Here is a 19,850-nt window from a genome sequence, read left to right as displayed (position 1 = left end):
TCCTAAATATCCTGCACCCAATACTGGAACACTGAGATACATAAAGCAAGTTCTTAATGACCTGCAAAGAGACTTAGACTGCCACACAATAATAGTGGGAGACTTTAACACTCCACTGTCAATATTAGATCAACAAGACAGAAAATTAACAAGGATATCCAGGACTTGAACTGAGATCTGGACCCAGCAAACCTAATAGACATTTGCAGAACTCTCTACCCCAAATCCACAGAATATACATTCTTCTCAGCACCACATTGCACCTAGTCTAAAATCGACCACATAATTGGAAGTAAATCACTCCTCAGCAAATGCAAAAGAAGGGAAATCATAACAAACAGTCTTTGAGACCACAGTGAAAGCAAATTAGAACTCAGGATTAAGAAACTAACTCAGAAACACATAACTTCATGGAAACTGAACATCTGGCTCCTGAATGTCAACTGAATAAACGATGAAATGAAGGCAGAAATAAAGATGTTCTACGAAACCAACAAGAAAGAAGACTCAATGCACCAGAATCTCTGGGACACAGTTAAAGCAGTGTCTGGAGGCATATTTATAGTAATAAATGTCCACATGAGAAGCAAGGAAAGATCTAAAATTGGCACCCTATCATCAAAATTCAAAGAGAAAGAGGAGCAAGATAACAAAAACTCAAAAGCTAGCAGAAGACAAGAAGTAACTAAGATCAGAGAAGAACTGAAGGGGACAGAGACACAAAAATCCCTTCAAAAAAATCAGTAAATCCAGGAGCTTGTTTTTTGGAAAAGATCAACAAAATAGACCGCTAGCCAGATTAATAAAAAAGAAACAGAGAAGAATCAAATAGATGCAATAAAAAATGATAAAGGGATATCACCACCGATTACACAGAAATACAAACTACCATCAGAGATTACTACAAACAATTCTGTGCACATAAACCAGTAAACCTGGAAGAAATTGATAAATCCCTGGACACTTGCACCCTCCCAAGGGTGAGACCCTGAATAGACCAATAACAAGGGCTGAAGTTGAGGCAGCAATTAATAGCCTACCAATCAAAATAAAGCCCAGGTTCAGATGGGTTCACAGCTGAATTCTACCAGACATACAAACAGGAGCTGGTAACACTCCTTCCGAAACTATTCCAAACAATATAAAAAGAGGGAATCCTTCCCAAATAATTCTGTGAGACCAACATCATACAGATACCAAAACCTGACAGAGACACAACTAAAAAAGAAAACTTCAGGCCAATATCCATGATGAACATAGATGCAAAAATGTACTTTTCAATAAAGTACTGGCAAACCGATTGCAACAGCACATCAAAAAGCTTATCCATCACGATCAAGTTGGCTTCATCCTGCGGATTCAAGTCTGGTTCAACATACACAAGTCAATAAATGTAATCCACCACATAAACAGAACCAAAGACAAAAACCACATGATTATCTCAATAGATGCAGAGAAGGCCTTTGACAAAGTGCCACAACCCCTTTATGCTCAAAACTCTCAATAAACTAGGTATCAATGGAACATATCTCAAAATAATAAAAGCTATTTATGACAAACCCATAGCCAATATCATACTGAATGGGCAAAAACTGGAAGCATTCCCTTTGAAATCTGGCACTAGACAAGGATGCCCTCTCTATTCAGTATAGTATGCCTCCTATTCAGTATAGTAGTGGAAGTTGTAGCCAGAGCAATCAGACAAGAAAAAGAAATAAAGAATATTTAATTAGGAAAGGAGGAAGTCAAGTTGTCTGTATTTGCACATGACATGATTGTATATTTAGAAGATCCCATTGTCTCAACCCAAAACCTCCATAAACTGATAAGCAACTTTAGCAAAGTCTCAGGATAAAAAATCAGTGTGCAAAAATTACAAGCATTCCTATACATAAACAACAGACTAATAGAGAGCCAAATCAAGAGCAAACTCCATTTACAATTGCTACAAAGGGAATAAAATACCTAGGAATACAACTAACAAAGGATGTAAAGGACCTCTTCAAGGATAACTACAAACCACTGCTCAAGGAAATAAGAGAGGACACAAACGGATGGAAATACATTCCATGCTCATGGTTAGGAAGAATCAATATTGTGAAAATGTCCATAACTGCCCTAAGTAATATATATATTCAGTGCTATCTCTATCAACCTACTCTTCACAGAAGTAGAGAAAACCCACCTTAAACTTCATATGGAACCAAAAAAGAGCCCGCATAGCCAAGACAATCCTAAGCAAAAAGAACAAAGCTGGAGGCATCATGCTACCTACCTTCAAACTATACTACAAGGCTACAGTAATCAAAACAGCATGGTATGGTACCAAAACAGAGATATAGACCAATGGAATGGAACAGATGCCTCGGAGGCAACACCAAACATCTACAACCATCTGTTCTTTGACAAACATCACAAAAATAATCAATGGGGAAAGGGTTCCCTGTTTAATAAATGGTGTTGGGAAAACTGCCTAGCCTTATGCAGGAAGCTGAAACTGGACCCCTTCCTGACACCTTACACTAAAATAAACTCCAGATGGACTAAAGATTTAAACATAAGAACTAACACCATAAAACCCCCAGAAGAAAACCTAGGCAACACCATTCAGGACATAGGCACAGGCAAGAACTTCATGACTAAAACACCAAAAATTGTCAACAAAAGCCAAAATAGAAAATGGGATCTAATTAAACTTAAGAGCTTCTGCACAACAAAAAACAATCATTAGAGTGAACCAACAACCAACAGAATGGGAAAAAGTTTTTGCAATCTACCCAACTGACAAAGGTCTAATATCCAGAATCTACAAAGAGCTAAAACAGATTTACAAGAAAAAAACAAACCCATTCAAAAGTGGGCGAAGGATATGAAGAGACACTTTTCAAAAGTAGACATACGTGAGGCCAACAAACGTGAAAAAATGTTCATCACTGGTCATTAGAGAAATGCACATCAAAACCACATTTTGATACCATCTTACGCCAGTTAGAATGGCGATCATTAAAAAATCTGGAGACAACAGGTGCTGCGGAGGATGTGGAGAAAAAGGAACACTTTTACACTGTTGATGGGAGTGTAAATTAGTTCATTGATTGTGGAAGACAGTGTGGTGATTCCTCAAGGACCTGGAAACAGAAATTGCATTTTACCCCACAATCCCATTACTGGGTATATCCCCAAAGGATTATAAATCATTCTATTATAAAGACAGTTATGTTCATTGAGGCACTGTTTACAATAGCAAAGACCTGGAACCAACCCAAATGCTCACTGATGATAGACTGGACAAGGATAATGTGGCACATATACACCATGGAATACCATGTAGCCATAAAAAATGGTGAGTTCATGTCCTTTGTTGGGACATGGATGAATCTGGAAACCATTCTCAGCAAACTGACAGAAGAACAGAAAATCAAACACCGCATGTTCTCACTCATAGGCGGGTGTTGAACATTGAGAACACATGGTCACAGGGAGAGGAGCATCACACACTGGGGTCCATTGAGGGGGCTCTAGGGGAGGGACAGCAGGGGGTGCGGAGGTTGGGGAGGGATAACATGGGAGGAAATGCCAGATATAGGTGACAGGGGGATGGAGGCAGCAAACCACATTGCCACATATGTACCTATGCAACAATCCTTCATTATCTGCCCATGTACCCTAGAACCTAAAGTACAATTTTTAAAAAGTATATATATATAATTCAAGAGCTGAAAAGACAGGAAATTGAAGTCAGAAAGTGGAATATTACTATGTAAGTGAAATGCTTAAATAAAGTGAAGCATTCAGCTCTCAGCATGACCCAAAAATAGGTAAATCCTACATACTTGAATGAAGAGTGACACATCACTATCTATTTCAAAAGAAGAAACCTGCACAATGTGTGATACATGGAAGAATGTTTTGTATCCACTCAAAAATTTAAGGGAAGTTGCATCTTCCAGGGAGATCCATGTTTCTCCTAAAACAAAAAGCTATAGAGAACTTTCCTGCATCGCTGATGGGAATGTAAAATGATGCAGCCACAATAGCAGAAAACTTGGTGGCTCATCAAAAGTCAAACATGAAATTTCCATATGACCTAGCAAGTCCACTCCTAGATATATACCCAAAATAATTGAAAGTAAGGACAAGCAGATACTGCACACCAATGTTCTTGAAAGCATTTTTCACATTAACCAAAAGGTGGAAACCACCCAAGTGCCCATCAGCAGATGAATAAGTAAACAAAATATGGTATATACAGAGAATGGAATATTATCCCACTAGTCATTATTCAAAAAGAAATGAAATTCTGATACATGCTGCAACATGGACAAACCTAAAAACATTATGCTAAGTGAAATAAACCAAACAAGAAAGACAAAGATTGTATGATTCCACTTATATGAGGTACTTAAAGTAGCCAAATTCATAGAGACAGAAAATAACATAGAGGTTACCAAGAGTTGGAGAAAGGGGAAGGGGGAGTTTTAAGTGTGAGGAGTTATATGATGCACACAGTTTCTATTTGGGATGATGTAAAGTTGTGGAAATGCTTAATGGTGATAATTGTACAGTATTGTCAGTGGACTTACTGCCACTAAGCTGCACAGTTAAAATGGTTAAAATAGTAAATTTTATGTTGTTATTTCACCACACATTTTTTAAAGTTACAGAGAAGATTCTGTAAGGATATACAGAAATTTATTTTAAATGCAATCAGGATAAGATTCCTGGAATGTACAGCTCTAGGAAGGGAGAGTAAATTACCAAAAAAAAAGTTGTGTAATTAAAAAAAAAAAAAACAAGCTTGTTTCCTGGAAGCTTAATGTCCACTTTAATTTGATTTAAATGAAAGTAAATAGTATTTCTTACACACCTAATAAATGGTGCTTAGAAATCTGTTTGTGAAACACAGCTAATTCATAGAGATACTGGGTTTTCCTACTAATTTTCCTGTGTAAAGAGGAAATGAAAAGGTTCCATTTTATGTGAAGGAACCTAAAACTAATTCTGTAATTTTCGGATAGATTAAATAGATGGACAGAACTAATAGATAATGGATTATGTTTGACAAGCAATACTTTCAGCTATCCAGGTCAGCTTACATTTGCATATACATTTATACGTGTATATTGTCATATTAGAGAAAGTTGTTTACCAATACTTAAGAAAAAAATAAGGCCAGAAAAATATAGGGTTAGCATAGGTAGCTAGAGCCAGGAGTGAGTCAGAATACAGTCTGCCTATATATACGGCGAAGCAGCAAAAGAGAAAACTTCAAGTCTGACTGTCAACTCTCCAGCAGCCAAAACAATGGAAGATGTATGATCAGTTCTTCATTTTAGGGGCAGATTATAATATGATGATGACTTTCATTCTACGTTTCCTTTAATTTTACTAGTTAGTGGCTGGACATGGTGGCTCACACCTGTAAGCCCAGTGCTTTGGGGCCCAGTAGATCACTTGAGTCCAGGAGTTCAAGACCAGCCTGGGCAACACAACCAAACCCCATTTCTACAAAAATTAGCAGGGCATGGTGGCATGTACCTGTAATCCCAGCTACTCAGGAGACTGAGGTAGGAGGATCACTTGAGCCCAGAGGCAGAGGTTGCCATAGGTGGAGATCACACCACCATACTCCAGCCTAGGCAGCAGGATGAGCCTCTGTCTCCCCAGTTTTTTTTTTTTTCTTTACTAACTAGTGATAGTGGCCTTTAAAAAAATCATTTTTTTCTGGTTTAGTATAAAAGCTACTGCTGGTAAAAGAATTTCATTCCTTTATATAGAAATAAGGAAAATGGAAGTATGGAAATACAGGTTTCTGAGTTTCTTTATTCTGTTTGTTTCCTTTGAGTTTTAGAATATTTTGAGTGCTAAGAAAATGAAAGTTGGCCTTTTGTTTCTTTTGGCAGCTAGGAGCAGTGACCAGTGAGATGGGAGGGTAGAGATATTAAACTTACACTATAACTAATAGCTCTTTTGCATTAAAGCAGATAAGATAGCTGGAGAGGAATAACAATAACAAGATTTAAAATAAATTTCACATATTTTGAAAGTGCTATTAGTAAAGTATTAGTACCTCTTTATTGCCATAGCAAATGCTAAATTCATTTGCAACAGCTTCATTAATCTAAATCTAGACAGTTTCATCAAGAAAGAATCTTAAACTTGCAGGGATTAGATTTGTATTTAGTAATGATTTTTTTCCTGTTGTTGTAAACCTGTAGTGCTGCATTCCTAAGTTCAGGAGGCATAATAATAAGAAACTCTTTTCTAATCGAGGGAATGCCTGTTTCAATGTTTGCTGATTTTATAGTGCTTCCTTATATTTCCTTTCACTTAAAGAAAGTGTAGATTAAAGTATTTAGACAAGAATTAGATCTTGTTGTTTGGTGCCAGTAGTATAGGATTTATTACACATATTACAATTAATAGCAGTCAATGTGTTTTAAATTTTTGTTGTATTTTGTGTGATTCCATGTGTGAATTCGCAATGCCATTCACAATATGGTAAACTCCACATTTTAGAACAAAAATGTGAATAGAATGCTTCACTTTTTAACGTAGTTTGTTTCCTATGATTGTACTAGTATTTTTTGACAATGATTATATGAAATACTTATGGGTTTGACATAGTGAAAAGTGGGCTAAACATGAACCCTACTTACTGGGTTTGTGGTATACATTTAAAAGTCATAGAAACCATAAAGATAGAGGCCAGCTGAAATATACTCAAAAAGAAAGTGAAATTCTTTATTTTTTTCTACATTAGTATATTTTATTCAGTATGGATCCTTTTATTTTTAAATGCTTTTTTTCATCTGTGTGTATACTATCCTTAACAACCAGAAATACTGATATCACTAGAATCCGTGTTTTGTTTCTATTTTTTTTTATGGTAGTGATAGTTTTTTATTGAACCATATGCTTTCTTGGTCAGAACTATGAATTGGTAAGACAGTCACTGATTATAGCATGCAAACTATAGCCATGAAGCAGTATTTTCTCATTGCAAATCCTTATCAAGAGTGGGGTTGAACACTTGATCCTGACCTCATTAATTGTATATTCTAGTCAGTGGTGTCAATTGGCCTATCCAGTGACATAAAATTTTTGTCACATCTCTATTCCCTAATGATCAACTGTCTATGGAGCTACATTATGATACCATACTGTAAAAGCTGTGATTAAAAACAACACAAGAAAACGTGAATTACATTTCCATCTTTGGCATTAATCGGATTTTTTTTTTATTACTGTAGACAAGTTTCAACTTTTCTAGGTTTCAGTTTCTTTAATTTTGATGAGAGAAACTTTTCCTACTTCTGACATTTTATGAAATTTGTTACCCCTTTATATGACATAGATTAAATTTTTATTTAGTAACATTTAGAGTCAAAAATTCTTTGTATGCCATTAAGTTGTATCTATTTTCAGGGCCTTTAAATTTAAAAATGCACAGGTGGCTTCACTATTCGAGTCACTATATATATGTATTGGTGGCTCTGGAATGCAAAACAAACAAAATAAAACAGTTTTTTATAGTATACATTTTGGACTATATTTATTAAGCATTCATCTCTGCTTCCTCTCAACTTATAGAATATGGCATTTACTAAGTTACTTAACTTCTGAATGTCAATTGCCTCACCTATAAACAGCAATAATATCTCACCTGCTTAATATGAAAATCAATGATAGGATATACGTTAATGTTTTTGAAAATTACAAAGCACGGTGCAAAGGAAATACATTAATAAATGTAATTTATAAAACCACTTACAAATTTTTGCTTTTTTGAGACCTAAGACAATTACATTAGTAAAGAGCCTATTGCTATTAAAGTAAATTTATATCTTCTATAGATTTCTATCCAGAAAGATATTTTTTTACATTATCAGTTTTCACAATTTTCTGTGCCTTATTCAACACAGTAGGTTGTAAGAACAAAACTAATTTTCAACATGTATAGCTCTCAACTGCTAATTGTTATTCTACAAAGTGACTCAACCTGCTTTTAAGAGCACTTAACAAAATATTTTGTCACTTAATGGTTCTGCCTAGCAAAGGACCCAGAGTTTGTATTAGAATAGATTTGCTAATTAGAGGTCCTGGAATTTGATGTTTCTGAACATTTTTTCTATTAGCTTGAGAAAAACATAATTTTATATTTTGTTAGATTAAAAAAGTGTAGTGTTTCCCTTGGTCTTGGCAATCAGAATCACTATTATTATACATCCAGAGATGCCAGTTTCCTCTTATATAGGTAATCTTTGATTCATACCTTTCTTAAATTTAACTTATAAACAAATTTGGCTAGATGTTTCCTTGCAATCATTGTCACTTTTACCTTTTCCTACTTGGACTACACCTGAATAATTTCATGCCCAAGCTTTTCTGGCCACTTTATTTACTTGTCTTCCATCTTTACTTAAGAATCCTGAAACTTTATTTTCACCCTTTCATTCAGCCATCAACAGTATTTAACAATACCACATTACATATATTAATAAAGTCCAAACTCTTTAACATTCATGAACTTTCTTGATATTGCTGCCATCTCTGTTTCTAATTTAATATTTCACTAATCATCTTTTTGCTTCCCAGTTTCCTTCATATTTGTGTCACTGGTATACTGCTTCACACGTAATAAGCGCTCAACAAATATTTCTTACACTGAATTGACTATTATGTGCACTTCCAAACTATATTGTTCAGTATTTCATGGACACACCCAACAGTTTCCCATTTCAGTGCTTTCTCATATGTCATCTTTTCCTCTTGGAGTAGTCCATCTCTGGACTACTCCAAAATGAGAAGCCTCATTTTTACTGAGGCTTCACATCATAATTTAAATAACAACTATTCTATTAATCCTTTTCTAATCTTGCCCATTATAAGTGATCTCACTATGTAAAATTCCTACCATAGTTATTCACAGTGCTCTCTCACAATACATACCTCATGCTCTCTTGTCCAATAGTTCTATGAATATGTGTCGTAATTCCCCTACTAATTCTTTATGTATAGCAGCACTACATATTCCCCTTATATGTATAGCAGCACTTATTCACCTTATATGTATAGCAGCACTTATTCCCCTTATAAAATATACTTATGTATACTTTATGTATAGCAGCACTAATTCCCCTTCTATCCTTTATGTATAGCAGCACTTCAGTAAATATGTCAACAAGTGAATGAAGAATAAAATTTAACACTAGATTGAAAGTTTCTTCAGATTTAAAGTGTCTCCTGCACAATTTTGTGTGTGTGTGTGTGTGTGTGTGTGCAATGCCTATAATAAGAACTCATTGATACATGTGTGAATAAATGCATGATTTGAGATGACATGAACCTAATCTAGCATGTAGGTTAGTCATTTACAAGATAGGGTCTCCATAAAATAAAGCAAATATATCACCTACCAACAGAATTTCTTTTTTTTTTTTTGTTCGTATTTGAAAACTATCATCAGAAACATTTTTTTGGATTTTATCTTTCTTCAAATTTAGAATTAAAAAAAAAACATAGGAAACAGTATCATTATCTATTGTGCATTGCAGCATTATTTCTTAGAGTGAAAAAAATAAAATATTTTCCATGTATGCTTTGTTTTGTGTGCATGTCATTGGGAAAAAAAATATTAAATTCATTGCCAAAATGAGATCTAGGAGATCTGGCAGTTTGGGACCCTTAGGATTATAGTATGAGATATTTATTATTCAGGGTTCTTCAGAGAAAGAGAACCAATAGACTGTATATAAATAGAGCAAGAGATTGGTTTTAAGAAGTTGGCTCAAACAATTGTGGGACCTGACAAGTCTGAAAATCTCAGGGCAAGCCATCCCACTGGAAAACCAGTGAAGGGTTGATGTTGCACTTTTTAAAAGTTTTTATTTTTGAGTCAGGGTCTCACTCTGTTGCCTTGGCTGGAGTGCAGTGGCACAATCACAGCTCACTGCAGCCTCAAACTCCCTTGCTCAAGTGATCCTCCTACCTCAGCCTCCTGAGCAGCTAGGACTACAGCCACATGCGACTATACCTGGCTAATTTTTTTTAAAAATTATACTTTAAGTTCTGGGATACATGTGCAGAATGTGCCAGTTTATAACATAGGCATATATGTGCCATGCTGGTTTGCTGCACCCATCAGCCCATCATCTATATTAGGTATTTCTCCTAATGCTATCCCTCTCATTGCTCCCCAACCCCCAACAGGCCCCAGTGTGTAATGTCCCCCTCTCTGTGTCCATGTGTTCCCATTGTACAACTTCCACTTATAAGTGAGAACATGCGGTATTTGGTTTTCTGTTCCTGTGTCAGTTTGCTGAGAATGATGGTTCCCAGCTTCATCCATGTCCCTGCAGAGGATATGAACTCATTCTTTTTTGTTGTTTGTTTGTTTGTTGTTTTAAGATCAAGTCTCAATCTGTTGCCCAGGCTGGAGTGCAGTGGCAAGATCTTGGCTCACTGCGACCTCTGCCTCTCAGGTTCATGTGATTCTCCTGCCTCAGCCTCCCAAGTCGCTGGGATTACAGATGCCCACCACCACGCGCTGCTAATTTTTGTATTTGTAGTAGAGATGAGGTTTCACCATGTTGGTCAGGCTGTTCTCCTTACCTCAGGTGATCCACCCACCTCGGCCTCTCAAAGTGCTGGGATTACAGGCATGAGCCACCATGCCCAGCCCCGAACTCATTCTTCTTTATAAGGCTGCATAGTATTCCATGGTGTATATGTTCCATTTTCTTTATCCAGGCTATCATTGATGGGCATTTGGGTTTGTCCCAGGTCTTTGCTATTGTAAATAATACTGCAGTAAACATACATGTTCATATGTTTTTATAGTAGAAGGATTTATAATCCTTTGGGTATATACCCCATAATGGGATTGTTGGGTCAAATGGTAATTCTGGTTCTAGATCCTTTAGGAATTGCCGCACTATCTTCCACAGTGGTTGAACTAATTTAAACTCCCACCAACAGTGTAAAAGTGTTCCTATTTCTCCTCAGCCTCACCAGCATCTGTCGTTTCCTGACTTTTTAATGATTGCTGTTCTAACTGGCGTGAGATGCTATCTGACGGTGATTTTGAGTTGCATTTTTCTAATGACAGTGAATGAGTATGTATTTATATACAAATATATATGCATAAACATGTGATACTTAACAACAGGTTGTCTGGGAAGTGAGTCTGAGTCTAGCAGTCAGATTTCTTATATGCATAGTAAGTTAGAGAAGGGGACATTTTAACTTTTATTTTGTACCCTAGTAACTGTTTGAATTTTTAAAAATGTTATGTACATGAATTACTTTTGTATATTATATCAATGGGTTTGTAAGTTTTGAAAAGACTCGTGTGGTATCCTGCACAAATTAAGCTTAATGCTTAGAATTCATAATGAAAAACTGATCTATGTTTTGGTATACATATATTTATGACAATGTGGTTCATTTTTTAAAATAGATTTTATTAGTGTTGTACTTTACAGAAGGCAGGATTCATAAGAGAATTAAATTCCAAAGTAGATTCTATTCACCTGTATTATGAAAAATATACATACCAAATGATAACTTCACTTACATTTTATGCTTGTCAAATATTTCTGTTTTTGAAGGTATTTTACATGGCACTTTTCAAAAGTAAAATAAAATGTTAAAAAAAATGTTACCAACTTTAAAAGAACTATTAACTTAAAATTCTTCTTCCACTTGATATAGAAGAAGGGTCCTATGACTGGATAGAGATAAAGAGGATGCCTTTTTAAAATAATTCAGTCCCGTGAACATTAGCTATAGTCACGAATGATAATGAGAGGAGAAAATTCCTTCATATTTCAATACATTTCACTGTGTACTTAGGTTTATTTAGTATATTTTAATTATAAATGTTTTCTTTTTCTTTGCATGACACATATACATTAATAAATGAATTAAAGCTTTTGTTGAATCTAAACTAGTTAAAAATTCTTGGCAAATGAAAATAATAGCTAATAATTGAAGACCTTTGTTCAGGAACATTCTGATTCATTAATTGCAAAAACAATAAATGTTAAACATACAGTACAAGATCTAATAAACTGAAATCTTTAAGCTAGTTTTGATTTCTATAAACTTTCTAATGCCACTGCTGTCATAAAAAGCTTAGTAAATATTGACTGAGGATGATGATGATGATCCAGCAGTATTTTTAAGACTGGGTGGCACTGGCAGTGCAGTCAGATATCCGGGACTTCACATTGTTATTTTGCCATGAGGCCCTTCCACCTGGCCCTCTCCCAAAAGGATAAATGTTTGCCTATAGTTAGGCATTTAAATGTGTAAATATTCCAGATTCAATTATATGTGAGGTAGCTAGAGTTTCCATTCTTTAAATCATGAACCAGTTCTCTAAAGTTTAAATGATTTCCAAAAGTTTACAAGGGTCAAAATAGACTTGACTGAATGTTTTCCCCATAATTCCAAAAGAATTATTTCATAAACTCAGGTCAGTATAAAAACATACTGTGCCCCACTGACTATTCCAAATGTATGATATTTATGAAACTTCTGAATTTATTAAGGTTTAATTTACTATTCTGTTTAGTTGTCAAGTTTTAAATGTTGTTGTATAGTATGTCTTATTCTCTTTAGTCTTATAAGAGTTTTGTGGCTATCAGTATTCTGTTCATGTAGTTCCAGTTATCCACCAAATAGCTTCTAAAACTTCCTGGTTCTGACTGAATCACAACTAAACAATATTCAATTACTATGTGAAGCAATCAAGAAGTTCAAAAGCCTAAATTTTTAGTTTCATTCAATGTTAATCTGATCAAGATTTTCATTTATTTTAATCTGATAAAGATTTTCATTTATTTTAACCCACGGAAAGTTTAGTTGTCCTATCAAGCTTGGTTAGCTGTTCTAAACTATAAAAAATAAAAAATTTTGAAAAAATTATATGAAAAAAGGAGAGAATTGAGAATTTTGTCCTAGAAAGTTGGACACACAGTTGACTTAAATTATAATTAATAATGAAGAAAACGTCATATATTTCTAAATCTACTTTCATTAGGCTTTCATTCACCTTTTCATTTATAAAAGTTTTGTTTTCCATTTATTCTTTTGTATGATAGCCGTTTACTTCAGAGCTAACACTGTAGTAAGACAGATGGTGCAGGTTCTGACTTTCTAGCTGAATGACCACTGACAGGTAATTAACCTCTCAAAGCCTCAATTTCCTGACCTGCAAAATAAGAATTGTAATTATACCTGCCTCATATCATTTTAGAATAACCAAATCAATTAATGCATGTATGATGCTTTATTACAGCCCTTGGGTACACTTAGGTATTTAAGAAAGATAACCCATTATTATTATAATCTTTATGTTGAGTTTTATTGTTTGCATTAGCTCCTTTTTGAGATTCGATTAATACATTTTAGGCTTTAAATGGAATATTTTCTGAACACGATATGGAATTTGATTTTTCTTTAGGAACCAGCTTTCACTGTAGTTAAGATGGTTGATTTTTTTCCTTGTGAAAAAAAAATGTTTTGTCAAAATGACATGCTTGAACTTAGATTTGGCCCTTTTTGATTAGCAGTTTGTTTTCAGGAGTTGTTTATTCACATAGCAACATTTTAATGTTAAAAAAATATACCGAGAGATATAAATCTAATAATTTTCATCACTTTTCCCCTAACCTATGAAAAACATGTTTTTCCAAAGGGCACGAATTCAAAATAAAACATTTCCTTCAATGTTCTGTGTTAAAAAAATTTTTACCCCAGAAAATACAGGTATAATTTTTAAAGCTATATTTCTAATTTCTTCTATCTTATATCTTGTAGTTCAGTACATATGCATGTTATCTTATTTAATCCCTTCAACATCGTTGTAAGGCATTATCCCTGTTTGGAGATGGGAAAACTGAAATGAAAACTAACATGCCCTAGGTTACATTAGGGCCTTTGACAGAGGTAATCCTCCTGATAGCTGGGCCTTTTACTCCACTACTGGACCACTTCCTCTATTCTCACTTCTCTCAGAAATACTGCCAAAGCAAAGCTGGTACTTCAGTATTATTTTCCTGATTTGGATATGCTTGACATGTTTATTGCACAAAACACATCACTGAAACCAAGTTAAAGGCAGGTTAAAACAGTAAAAGAATCTCACCTGCTTTGGAGTTTAACAGTCTCTGTCTGCGTTCAACTAAACTGTGCAGATTACAACCACAGTCAATGTCTGGATTTATAAATAGAGTACCTCTGATTTTTTTGAACCTTTAAGCTCTAGCATTATATCATATGTCAGACTACAAAAAGCAAATACTGTGCCTAACAGCAATTTTATTCACACAATCATAACAGTTTATTTTTATTAGTATGTTATAGTACTAATATTGTTGTTTTGTCTGTGCTATAACACAATCACTTATATAACAACTATCATAGTTAGTAGTAATCATTAACCAAATAGCTATTTTCAGTTGTATGTGAATTTATTAAGAGCCAACTATGTACTAAGGACTGTGCAGACTTTTGTGAAAAATAGAATTGACAGAAGATATGATGCAATTGCTACCTTCAAATAGGTTATAATTAACTGGAGAGAAAAAATATTTACTCAAAATGAACATATGTTACTATGTTCTGTTAAATGAAATAGTTGGACATTTCCATTGCAAGTCACAGAAGGGAGAGATTCTTCTAGGCTTGAATAAATTTTCACAAGATTTTAAGGAATACTGGAGAATTGAAGTGTAGGAAGCAATAAGGTTCTGACAGAGAGGAGGAAGAAGAGGACATTCTAGCCTGGAAGAACAGAATAAGCAAACGTGGAGGTTGTAATGAACATATTGTATTACATTATGGAATTGAGAGGAAATTGCAAGAATTTTTATTGTTAACATGCATGTAGTTTTTATTCTGTGTTTCCTGGAGACCCTTGGGAATAGAGAGCTTATTCTTTGAAGCATTAAAAATTAAACATATACTCAAATACTTCTTTACTTTATATAAAATTTAAAGCATCTTAAAAGCCTAAATACTTTTTGAAAAGCTTATTATGGAGAATTTTGGACACATACAAAAGCATACAGAATGAGCTCTACATGTACACATCACTTGCCCCTGAAAACGTCAACCCCTGGCCAATCACATTTCATCCACAGTCTCATGCATATACCCCCACTCTCTGGTATTATTTTAAAGTAAATGACATATACGATCTTACTGCATATATAAATATTTCACTACATATCTCTAAAAGATGAGGACTCTTATTTTAGCATAACCACAATACCATTAACATACTTAAAAAAACAATTTTTAAAGTATGTTAATGGTATTGTGGTTATGCTAAAATTGTATTTTATTTAACTAATTAATTTTTTAAGACAGAGTCTTGCTCTATTGCCCAGGCTAAACAGTGGTGCAGTAACAGTTCACTGCAGCGTCCTCCTCCAAGGCAGAGTGTCCTGAGTAGCTAGGACTACAAGCTCATGCTACCATGCCTGGCTAATTTGTTGGGGTTTTTTGTGTATGAAGACAAGGTCTCACTATGTTATTCAGCCTGGTCTTGAACACCTGGGCTCAACTGCTTCTCCCAGCTTAGCCTCCCAAAATGCTAGGATTACAGGCATGAGCTACTACACCTGGCCTGACAATAATTTCTTAATATCTTCAAATATCCAGTCAGTGTTGAAACTTCCGATTGTTTCATGTAATGATGTCTTATTAATTTGTTTTAATCAAGATTTAAATAAAATGCACACATTGCAATTGACATGTGTATTTTTATTATATAAATTTGTGTGGCACAAGTATAGTTTCATTACATGCATGAAGTAAGTGGTGGTCAGATCAGGGCTTTTAGGGTATCCATCACCTGAATAATGTACATTGTAGCCAGTAAGTAATTTATCATTATCTACCTGCTATGCACCCTCTCACCTTTCTGAGTCTCCATTGTCTCTCTTTCCACTTTCTATGCCCATGAGTATACATTTTTTAAGCACCCCGTAATGAGTGATAACATATAATATTTGTATTTCTGTGTCTGGCTTCTTTCACTTAAGATAATGACCTCTAATTCCATCCATGCAAAAAAAATATGCTTTCATTCTTTTTTTAGCTGAGTAGTATTCCATTGTGTATATATTCCATATCTTCTTTATCCAGTTATCTGTTGATGGACACATAAGTTGATTCCACATCTTTGCCATTGTGGATTTTGCTGTGATAAACATACGAGTGCAATGTAATGATTTCTTTTCCTTTGGGTAGGTACCAAGCAGTGGGATTGCTGGATCACATAGTAGGTCTGTTTTAAGTGCTTTGAGAAATCTCCATACTGTTTCCCACAGAGGTTGTCCCAATTTATATTCCCAGCAATACTGTATGAGTTCTCTTATGCCTGCCAACTCGCCAACAAGTTATTTTCTGACTTTCTAATAATGGCCATTCTAAGTGGTATCAAAGAGGATATCTCATTGAGATTTTAATTTGCATTTGTCTGATGAGTAGTGATGTTGAGCATTTGTTCAAATACCTATTGGCTATTTGTATGTCTTCTTTTGAAAAATGTCTGTTCTTATCAACTACCCACTTATTAATGGGATTTTTTTGTTTTGCTATTGTTACGTGAGTTTCTTGCTCTTGCCAGATGCATATTTTTCAAATACTTTTGCCATTCTTCAGGTTGCCTATTCACTTTGTTGATGATTTCTTATGCCATGCAGAGGCTTTTTAGTTTAACAAGTACCATTTGCCTATTTTTGTTTTTGTTTTTTGTGCTTTTGAGATCTTAGTCATGAATTCTTTGCCTAGACCAATGTACAGAAGAGTTTTCTCTAGGATTTCTTCTGGGAGTTTTACAGCTTTAGGTCTTACATTTAAGTATTTAATCCATCTTGAGTTGAGTTTTCTATATGGTGAGAGATAAGGGCCCAGTTTCTTCTGCATATGGCAATCCAATTTTCCCAGCACCATTTATTAAAAAGAGTGTCTCCTCCCCAGTGTATGTTATTGTCAGTTTTGTCAAAGATCAGTTGGCTGTAAATATGTGGCTTTATTTCTGGGTTTTCTTTTCTCTTCCATTGATCTGTGTGTGTGTTTTTGTACCTGTAGCATGCTGTTTTCATTACTGTAGCCTTGTAGTATAATTTGAAGTCAAGTAACATAATGCACTGTAAAAAAGCCTCTAGTTTTGTTTTGCTTTTTGTTTTGGGGTTTTTTTTCTTAGGATTACTTTAGTTATTCAGACTCTGTTTTGGTTTCATATGAATTTTAGGACAGTTTTTCCCAATTCTGTGAAAAACGATGTTGGTATTTTGATAGGGTTTGCATTGAATCTGCACATTGCTTTGGGGAGCATGGTCATTTTAATAATATTAATTCTTCTGATCCATGAGCCTGGGATGTTTTTCCATTTTTTTGTATCAGCTACATTATCTTTCATCAGTGTTTTGTAGTTCTCTTGGCAGAGATCTTGGACACCTAACATGCTGGGATTGCAGGTGTGAGCCACCATGCCTCACCCCTGTGGATTTTTCATAGATGCCCTTTTCTATGTTGAAGAAGTTTCCTTCTATTTCTAGTTTGTTGGTGTGTGTGTGTGTGTGTGTGTGTGTGTGTGTGTGTGTGTGTATGTCTATTGTAAATGGAATTGAATTCTGGATTTGGCTGTTAGCTGGATGTTATTGGCGTACAGAAATGCTGCTAATTGTTGTCCATTGATTTTTGTATCCTGACAGTTTAGTGAAGTTGTTTATTACTTTCAGGAGGCTTTTATCCGAGTCTTTAGGTTTTCTAGGTATAGAATCATATTGACAACAAAGGGAGATAGTTTGACTTCTTTTGCTATTAGAATGTCTTTCATTTATTTCTCTTGCCTGATTGCTCTGGCTAGGACTTCCAGGACAATGTTGAAAAAGAGTGACGAGAGTGGACATCCTTGTCTGGTTTGAGTTCTCAAAGGGAATGATTCCAGTTATTGCCCATTCAGTATGATGTTGGCTATGGGTTTGTCATAGATGGCTTTATTATTTTAAGGTATGTCCCTTTGATGCCTAGTTTGTTGAAGGTTTGTTTGTTTGTTTTTATCATGAAGGGATGTTGAATTTCATCAAAAGCTTCTTAAATATGTACATGTACCCCCAAATCTAAAATGAAAGCTGAAATTATAAAAATAAAAAATTTAAAACATTGTTATTGAAGGTACCATTATAAAAAAAAAAAAAAAGAAAATAACCTTTACAATAGCATCAAAAAGAATAAAATACTTTGGAATAAATCTAAGAAAGGAATAGCAAAAACTTATGCTTTGAAAGTGATAAAACATTATTAAAGAAATTAAAGAAGATCTAGATAAATGGAAAAACATCTGTTTTCATGGATCAGAAGACTTTATTTATACTGTTAAAATGATAAGAATCTACAAATCCAACATAATTTCTATCAGAATGCCAGCTAACCTCTTTGTAGAAATTGAAAGCTAATTCTAAAATTCGTCTGGAAATGAAAGAAACCCAGAATAGCCAAATTGTTCTTGAAAAAAAGAGCCAAGGTGGCAGACTCACACCTCTTGATTTCACAACTTACTACAAAGCTACACTAATAAAAACAGTATTGTATTAGCATAAGATTAGACATCTTGAGAAATTAAATAGAATTGGGAGTCTAGAAATAAACCCATAGCAGCCATAAAAAGAAATAAAAACTCTGAACTTATTTTATTTATTTTAAATAAAAGCTGCTTTTATTTGCAGATGATATTTTGTACACATAGAAAATCCTAAGGAATCTTTAGAAGAAAATCCTAAGGAACCCATTAAAGAAATTGAAGTCCAAGGCAGGAGGAGCTTTGGGCCAGAAGTTTGAGACCAGTCTGGGAAGCACAGTTATACCCTATCTGTACTAATAATTTAAAATTAGCTAGGCATGGTAGTATGTACCTATAGTTCCAGCTACTGAGGAGGCTGAAATGGGAGGGTTGCTTGAGCCCAAGAGGTTGAGGCCACAGTGAGCTATCATTGCACCACTGCACTCCAGCCTGGGTGACAGAGAGACTGTCTCAAAAAAAGAAGGGGAGGAAGAAGAAGGAGGAGGAGGAAGAGAAGAAGAAGGAGGAGGAGGAATTAAATTCATAATTTAAAATGTTTTGCATAGAAACTTTAGGCCCAAGTGTCTTCATGGTGAGTTTTGCCAACCATCTAAGGAAGACGTAATAACAGTCTTAACATAAACATTTGCAGAACCTAAAGGAGAGTGGGATACTTCCCAACTCAGTCAATAACATCTGATTTACATTAGTATAAAAACCAGATGAAGGCATTACAAGAAACAAAAACTCAGGCCAATGTCCTTCATGATGATAGGCTCAAAAAACATCCTCTACAAAAACTAGCATACCAAATCCAACAACATTTATAAAGGGTAATACAATGCAAAGGATACTACAATGCAATGCAAAGTTGGTTTAACATTGGAAAATCAATGTAATTTACCATGTTAACAGAATAAGGGAGAAAAAATAATCATTTCAGTGGATTCAGAAAAAGCATGTGATAAAATTCAAAACCCATTCAGTTGTTCAGTCTGACTGACAACATTAGGAGAAAATTTATAGCTATTTAATGACAAAGGCTCAATGATTTCTATGTAAGATCAAGAACAAAGCAAGGATGATTTTACTACTTCAAGTTTCTGTAGGAACCCATAATTATTAAAAATTGGAAAAATAAAGCCGCTTTTATTTGCCGATGATATGTTGTACACATAGAAAATCCTAAGGAATCTTTAAAAGAAACTGAACTTTTAAATTTCATTTTCTAATTGTCCACTGCTAACATATGGAAAAGAATTGATTT

At 34.6% G+C, this 19,850-nt stretch overlaps 1 protein-coding gene and 1 long non-coding RNA gene across 7 annotated transcripts in view; both read left to right on the top strand.

Moving 5' to 3' along the window:
* MIPOL1 (mirror-image polydactyly 1) overlaps positions 1-19,850 on the top strand; it is a 370,191-nt gene that overhangs the window by 231,988 nt on the left and 118,353 nt on the right. The window lies entirely within an intron of this gene.
* Positions 5,707-7,770, top strand: LOC116526358. The gene is made up of 2 exons (XR_004258110.1): positions 5,707-6,528; positions 6,559-7,770. It is a non-coding gene; the product is annotated as an uncharacterized LOC116526358 (long non-coding RNA).

Source organism: Sapajus apella, unplaced genomic scaffold (assembly GCF_009761245.1).
Source record: "Sapajus apella isolate SASKATOON/1434 unplaced genomic scaffold, GSC_monkey_1.0 scaffold50, whole genome shotgun sequence".
Taxonomy (NCBI): domain Eukaryota; kingdom Metazoa; phylum Chordata; class Mammalia; order Primates; family Cebidae; genus Sapajus; species Sapajus apella.
The sequence above is the reverse complement of the archived record's forward strand: the minus strand, read 5'-3'. Positions and strand labels throughout refer to the sequence as shown.